Source organism: Pleurodeles waltl, unplaced genomic scaffold (genome assembly GCF_031143425.1).
Source record: "Pleurodeles waltl isolate 20211129_DDA unplaced genomic scaffold, aPleWal1.hap1.20221129 scaffold_70, whole genome shotgun sequence".
NCBI lineage: Eukaryota > Metazoa > Chordata > Amphibia > Caudata > Salamandridae > Pleurodeles > Pleurodeles waltl.
In genome coordinates, this window is record NW_027150391.1 from 1,387,409 (window position 1) to 1,395,452 (window position 8,044).

Sequence of the window (8,044 nt, forward strand, 5' to 3'; positions counted from 1 at the left end):
GGACTCCTCCTCTTCGTCAGTGCGCTGCTGGTGTCTTTGATGCCCAGAACAGGGAGAACATTTTGTTTATTGAAATATGCAGATTAGGCAGCAAATGCTGCATTATTTGGCAAATACGGCAAAAGCCTAATTATGTGGCAAAAACAAAACACCTTGTCCTTTAACAAGAGTTTGATCTTGCTATAAAAACTAGTGTTTTTGTTCTCTAACTCACTAGCTGTATAAAACCTTGTTCTTGCCGGCTGAGCTGCAGCTTTTTATTAACATGTAAAATAAATAGAATATATACAGAATAGCTAGCTGTTCTTCACTACGTGTATAAATGCAATTTTGAGACAGCCACGAACCGCAAAAAAATAAAGACGGTGTTTCGCCCAGGAAGGAGCAACGCGGGAATAGGTTTTATTTTCTAGTTTGTAAATACGAGTTCAGTGATATGCCACAAAGAAAAGTGTTCTTGGCAGCGGTGGGATTCGAACCCACGCCTCCGGAGAGACTGGAGCCTTAATCCAGCGCCTTAGACCGCTCGGCCACGCTACCACATATCTGAGCTGTTTCTGTGATGTATGTAGAAGCACAGACTGTTAGATTCTGTGTTCTATTCACAGATAGATGACACTAGTATCTGAGCTGGCAAATCTGTATATGTCTCACTATTTAAAGCACATCAACGACGTATGGCAATATAGGACCATATTGCCCCTGTAACTTGTTATGTATTTTTATATCACACAAACCATTCATTGTTTTAGTAATCTTTAAAATGGTTAGAATTATCTGACTGTGATCTTTTGAACATTTATTCTTAAGGACTCTAACACTTCATGTTTGTGTGAAGTCCGCCCCATCATGCACTGTTTATGACCTCACATGTAACAGCACACATGACATGTTAATAGGGTGACCACCCGTCCGTAAATTTCACGGACTACCCGTAATTTCGCCCTGCCGTCCATTGTCCGTGATGAAAGGCTTAACGGACGGCATTTGTCCGTAATTTTAGCCTTTCACCAAAAGGATAATGGACGGCAGGGCGAAATTACGGGCAGATCAGTTTCCCCTGCTGGACTGTAAGGGACGGACAACCTTGCAAGGGGTCTGGCTTCTGCTCACCCTTCACAAGCACCAACAGCGAACCATTGCACCAGAAGAGTCTACCAAGATGGATGGGTGTTGCTTGTTCAACCACTTGACAGTGCCTCTTCTGTTTCTCTCCTGTGTGCAGAGACAAGTCCCCAGGTACCCAATACCTTCCGATAGTCTTGGTGGACCCATCTTGTTTGATTTTAGTAATTGTCCCACCTTGTTCTTCTCTTCTTTATTTATCCAGTTCTTAGCAACAACCCTTTGAACCACTTGCCGTGGATCTCCCATTTGATCTCGATTTCTTCCTCCTCTTTTATTATCTTTGATTGGCAGCCTGGGCTCCCATTTCTGAGATAAAAGTAGAGTCCAAGACATACAGTCTAGTGCTGTGAGACTACAGACAAGTTGTGGGTACCTCACATCCTGACATTAGGTGTGAGACTGTCGCCCACACCATCTGGCCTGCCTCATTAAATTTATTTTAGGTTGAAAGTCCATGGGCGGTAGGGGTGAGCAAGAGATTTTTGTTCAATTTGTTTAAACTACTATAAGGTTAATTACTTTAATTTTTCCCAAACTGTTTACCAGGGGTTTTATAATGTTCAGAAGCATAATCAAAATGTTATGTTACTGTTTCTTTCTCTTCAAGAAAGATTAGATAGATTTGGGTAGGGGTGGTGGCCTTGACACAGTGCGGAAGGGCATTAAGTTAATACTGAACAAGGACGTAATGTGACAGCTGAATGTAGCATACCAGGAGGCAATCACAAAAGGACCACAGTGAATAAATAGTGATATGTTAAAAAAAGAATAAATAAATGCACTGACAACATAGTGAGGCATGGCCTCTCTTGGGTATGTCTGTAAAACTGACACTTGTTCTTGAATTTTTGTCCTGAATTTCGACCCTTTGTCCTGAATTATTGTCCTGAATTTTGACACCTTGTCCTGAATTTTTTACAGTCCTGTCCAGAATTTGCTTCAATGCCAGGTGGTCACCCTACATGTTAAATGACATGTGAGAGTTATTTTTAGTGTGGCATGACGTCACAGGGAGGAGGGGTGTTTATGACAGATCTGTGAATGCTGCAAGGACGGGTGTGGCTGTGAGGAGTGGGATCACTGACAGTCGGTCTGTCTATGCTCCTACAGCTGTTACTGTTGCTGGAGGAACTATAAGTGAGGTCAGCAGCGACAGCCCCTTCTCTAGCAGGGTGTGGGGGGAGGGGTTGTAGGTTTTGGTTGTGACTCAGACTAATGGGGTTTAGAGTTGTTCTGAAGTGTCTGGTTCCAGACCCTCAAGTATGAGTCAGGTGGGTTGGTGGGATGGTGAGGTGGTGGAGTGGTGGGGTGATGGGTTGGTGGGAGTAGTCAGATGGTGGGATTGTGGAGCGGTGGAATGGCGGGGTGATGGGTTGGTGGCAATAGTTGGACGGAAGGTTGATGGAATGGTGGTGGGTTATGGGGTGAAGAGGCTAGCTGTGGTCTGCTGGTGGGTTTATTGTCAGTAGTGGGTATTGTTTTGTCTCCAGATGTGCTGGAACATTTCTATGCCTTAAAAGTGTCACAGAGGGTAGTGTAGAACTGAAGGCTGATGTTGGAGGATTGTGGCAGGACCTTCACATCATTGCACATGTTTAGGTGAAGGTAGCATTCCTGGTTTTGTTAACCAGTTTTTTGCTTGAGGTTGAGAAGAAACAGAAGAGAGTGTCTGTCTAAGAGAATATGTATTTTGTGAAAAGAGTAAATATGCTTTATTCGTATTTCTTTCAAAACAGTGACTCTTTTCACTGGTTAGAGTTTTGAGCTTTTCCAGTTACGGATTATGTTTGTGATATTTTATGGATTTCTTCAAAAGTTGAGGAGCCCAGATGATGTATTAGTGTTGATAACAACATCTTGTGGGTTCACCTGGAAGGATGCTCTTTAGTTTAAGGTTGGCTTCCATAGACTGACAATATTCAAGCCCTGGGCTCCAGTGTCATTGCCTCAGTAGAGCCAGCAGCTTCCTCGTATTGGCTTTGTGTGTAGCCAGTGCTTTTCAATTCATGATTGTGATTGATTGAACACAGTTACAACATACATGTAACAATATTAGAATGTTATAAAGGGGCAGCACACGAGCAAAGCGTTTGTGAAAAAATTGAATCATTGATGTAGATTTAATTTAAATGATGGTATAAAATAAATATTTGAAAACTGAGGTGAGGGTACTTTGGGCCCCCAATCACTGTGAATATCTGTGCCTGCTGATGCAGGAAGCTCCTTATACCTGGAGATTCTCTGCCTCACGTGTGAGCCGGAGGCCTGCGGAGTATCCAGTGATGAGGAGTCTTCTTACCCAAATGGACATGAGTCGGGGACATCTCAAGTTCACAATTCATGTTCTGTGCCCATTTCCGTGGGTGAAGTCACACAATTGTGGAAAGTGGTGGTTAAACCACTGCTAAAAGCCCTTGGCGGACCCTTCCGTTCTGGTCAACTTCACACCTATGAGCTGCTGCCAACATTGGGCAAAATCTTGGAGAAAACTGTGAACGGCCAACTGACTTACTATCTTGAAAGCTTCAATGCGCTTCTGTGCAACATGTAAAAAACATTGACAAAGCCAATGGATTTTGCATAGGCAAAACCTGTTGGCTTTGCCAATGCTTGTTTCCTTGTGTGAGTGAAGCTTGAGCTACAGCCATTGCTGAGTGTAATTGTCCTGTGACTATATCTAAAAAGTCCACACTATTGTCTTTAGCAGAGATAGTTTTCTGTTTCCTGTAGGACAGACCTTCCTCTGTCGCTGACGATTCCGACCCCTCAGCTCTCCTTGTATCTGCACCTTGCACCTCAGTTCAGACAGAAAATGAAATGTTCAATGTCTCCAGCTATTTACCGGGCTTGTGGAAATATATATAAAAAGATGCAAGAAAATGTACTGCAGGGACAGTAAACTTGGAAAAGTTACATCATTTTCTTTCTTTTGATACCCAGAGATGGTTCCATGATTTAATGGTTAGCACTTCGGACTTTAAATGCAGCGATCCGAGTTTAAATCTCAAATCTTGGGGGGACCTGATGCTCTCGTTATAACAAAATGAAGATTTATTTATGTGAAGTTTGAAAAAGCTTTCGTATCTAATGAACAAACATTTCGTACTGTACTTTTAATGATTTCTTTTCTATGTTTTGGCTTATTTACTGACACCTGGTAACTTCTTAAATTAAATACAGTTATATATGCTCTCTGTTTTTTACTATCTTGTCTCTTTTTATACATGTATTATTGGCTGAATATTTCTCTTGCGAAAATATCACGGTATTTAAAAGCATTTACTCTTTGTGAAAAAAGTGCCCCTGCCCGGGGGCAGGACAGGCGCTGCTGCAGTCATGTTCATTCTGGCCACATTTTACTTTAATATTATGTTCTGTGGACCTGATGTTTATTACCTGTTATTAATTCTATGTCAGGACCGGAGGCTTCTGGTTAGGCTTCTCTCTCTTCACTGAACATTTAACAGCAGCCAATCAAAACCTTTAAAAACAAAAAAAACACTTTTCCCAGGGGCCCCCTGTAGTCCACACTGTCCACCAATCACATGTCTGCGCTATGTATCTCTGTCCCTGCAAACACAGCCCCTCCTCTTTCTTTGCTGCTTGCAGGCAGCAGATAAGTGCTTTTCCCTACTTTTATTCAATCTTGAGTAGACAGTGTTTCTTTTATAAAATGCTTTAGCAGCGTGGAGTAAGGGGGGATTTCAGTGTGTGTCGCAGTGCTCTTTTAAGGGGTGCTTTGCGCTTTTCCGGTCGGCTTGTTGGCTATCGGCTCGCGCTTGTCTGCCCGTGACCTGGGGTGCATTTGCGCACGCCTTCAGGCTTGTCTGACTGCCCGATGGGGCGGATTTACGTTAAGGGCGTTTCCCTGTCTGAATCAGAGCCTGGCGTCCATTCAGACGCCTAGACAGCGGCGGCTCTATTGCTAGAGGACGCAGTCCCCATTTTACTCCACACTTACCGTAAACGCTCTGCCCCGATTTTCTCTGTGTAGTCATAGACATCGGAAAGAGCACTGCGCATACATGGAGAACATTCTTGTTTATCCCCTGAATGCCCGACGGGCGCATACGCTTTGCAAGGCTCTGCCTAAGGGGTTTGATTGCAGGAGTTCCCGAATACCTCAACAGACGGATCTCCTTGAACTCCTTCATTCTGCTTGGTCAGAAGCATGGCGTACTATGCCGAAGAGGATGAATACTGTAGGAAAGTACCATCTTGCCTGGCATGTTACCCCCATTTTTACATGTATGTCAGTTTGTTTTTGCCTGTGTCACCTGTGTAGTGACTAACTGTCACTGAGGTTCTGCTAATCAGAACCTCAGTGCTTATGCTCTCTCTGCCTTTAAAATGATCACTGTAGGCTAGTGACCATTTTTAACAATTTCAATTGGCACACTAGAACACCCTTATAATTCCCTAGTACATGGTACCTAGGTAGCCAGGGTATTGGGGTTCCAGGAGATCCCTATGGGCTACAGCAATTCTTTTGCCACCCATAGGGAGCTCAGACAAATCTTTACACAGGCTGCCACTGCAGCCTGAGTGAAATAACGCACACGTTATTTCACAGCCATTTTACACTGCACTTAAGTAACTTATAAGTCACCTATATGTCTATCCTTCACTTAGTGAAGGTTAGGTGCAAAGTTACTAAGTGTGAGGGCACCCTGGCACTAGCAAAGGTGCCACCCCATAGTTCAGGGCAATTTACCCGGACTTTGTGAGTGCGGGGACGTCATTACATGCGTCCACTACATATAGGTCAACACCTGTATGTAGCTTCACAATGGTAACTCCGAATATGGCCATGTAACATGTCTTAGATCATGGAATTGTCCCCCCATGCCAAATCTGGTATTGGGGTGCCAATCCCATGCATCCCCAAGGCTCCACCATGGTGCTGCCTTCTGCGTGGGCTCCCTGTATTGCTGAGTGCCCCCTCTGTCTCCTCCTCCAAGAGGCGACCTCCTGGTCCTTCCTGGGCCAGGGCAGCACCCATTTTCTTCAACCGTGACCTTTGCAGCTAGCAAGGCTTGTTTGCAGTCTTTCTCGAAAGAAGGAACTCTGCATCCTCCAGCACGCCGTGGGACATCTTCTGTGCAAAGGAGAAGTTCCTGGCACCTTCCGTTGTTGCAGAATCTTCAGCTTCTTCCACCAGGAGGCAGCCATTTTGCACCTTCATCTGGGATTTAGTGGGCTCCTGCCCCCCCTGGACACTTTCGTAACTCTTGGACTTGGTCCCTTTCCTTTACAGGTCCTCAGGTCCCGGAATCCGTCTTCAGTGCTTTGCAGTCAGTTGTGGTCTTTGCAGAATCTCCTATCACAACTTTAGTGTGTTTCTGGGGAAGTAGGGTCACTTTATCTTTAACAAAGCCGACGACATCATCGCCCCGCACCTCCAGACCATCATCAACTCTTCTTTTTCTTCTGCTACCTTCCCCGAATGCTGGAAGCACGCTGAAGTCAACGCCCTACTAAAGAAACCTACGGCTGACCCAAGCGACCTGAAAAACTTCCGCCCCATCTCTCTTCTACCTTTCCCAGCCAAGGTAATAGAAAAGACCGTCAACAAACAGCTGACCACCTTCCTGGAAGACAACAACCTGCTCGACCCTTCACAAACCGGATTCCGAACCAACCACAGCACGGAAACCGCCCTCATCTCAGTCACAGACGACATCAGAACCCTGATGGACAACGGTGAAACAGTCGCCCTCATTCTCCTCGACCTCTCGGCTGCCTTTGACACCGTCTGTCACCGCACCCTAATCACCCGCCTACGCTCCACCGGGATCCAAGGCCAGGCCCTGGACTGGATCGCCTCCTTCCTCGCTAACCGCTCCCAAAGAGTTTACCTCCCTCCGTTTCGCTCAGAACCCACCAAGATCATCTGCGGCGTACCTCAAGGCTCATCGCTCAGCCCGACACTCTTCAATGTCTACATGAGCCCCCTCGCCGACATCGTACGCAAGCACGACATCATCATCACCTCCTACGCCGACGACACTCAACTTGTACTCTCCCTCACCAAGGACCCCGCCAGCGCCAAGACCAACCTACAAGAGGGTATGAAGGACGTCGCAGATTGGATGAGGCTCAGCCGCCTAAAGCTGAACTCTGAAAAAACGGAAGTCCTCATCCTCGGCAACACCCCGTCCGCCTGGGACGACTCCTGGTGGCCCACGGCCCTCGGCACCGCACCGACCCCCGCAGACCACGCCCGCAACCTCGGCTTCATCTTGGACCCTCTTCTCACCATGACCAAGCAAGTCAACGCCGTGTCCTCCGCCTGCTTCCTCACTCTCCGCATGCTCCGCAAGATCTTCCGCTGGATCCCCGCTGACACCAGAAAAACCGTGACCCACGCCCTTGTCACGAGTCGCCTGGACTACGGCAATACCCTCTACGCCGGGACCACCGCCAAACTCCAAAACCGCCTGCAACGCATCCAAAACGCCTCGGCCCGCCTCATCCTCGACGTACCCCGCAACAGCCACATCTCCGCACACCTGAGACACCTGCATTGGCTCCCAGTCAGCAAAAGGATCACCTTCCGTCTTCTCACCCACGCACACAAAGCCCTCCACAACAAGGGACCGGAATACCTCAACAGACGCCTCAGCTTCTACGTCCCCACCCGCCCCCTCCGCTCCGCTGGCCTCGCACTTGCTGCCGTCCCTCGCACCCGCCGCTCCACGGCGGGTGGGAGATCTTTCTCCTTCCTGGCGGCCAAGACCTGGAACTCCCTCCCCACCAGCCTCAGGACCACCCAGGACCACTCCGCTTTCCGGAGACTCCTAAAGACTTGGCTGTTCGAGCAGCGATAACCCCCCCTTTCCCCCCTAGCGCCTTGAGACCCGCACGGGTGAGTAGCGCGCTTTATAAATGTTAATGATTTGATTTGATTTGATTT

The 8,044-nt window shown here is 47.0% G+C and overlaps 1 non-coding gene across 1 annotated transcript; it reads right to left on the reverse strand.

Moving 5' to 3' along the window:
• Nucleotides 1–458: 458 nt before the first annotated feature.
• TRNAL-AAG (transfer RNA leucine (anticodon AAG)) lies at nt 459–540 on the reverse strand. The gene has a single exon. It is a non-coding gene; the product is annotated as a tRNA-Leu (tRNA).
• Between the last annotated feature and the right edge of the window lie 7,504 nt (nt 541–8,044).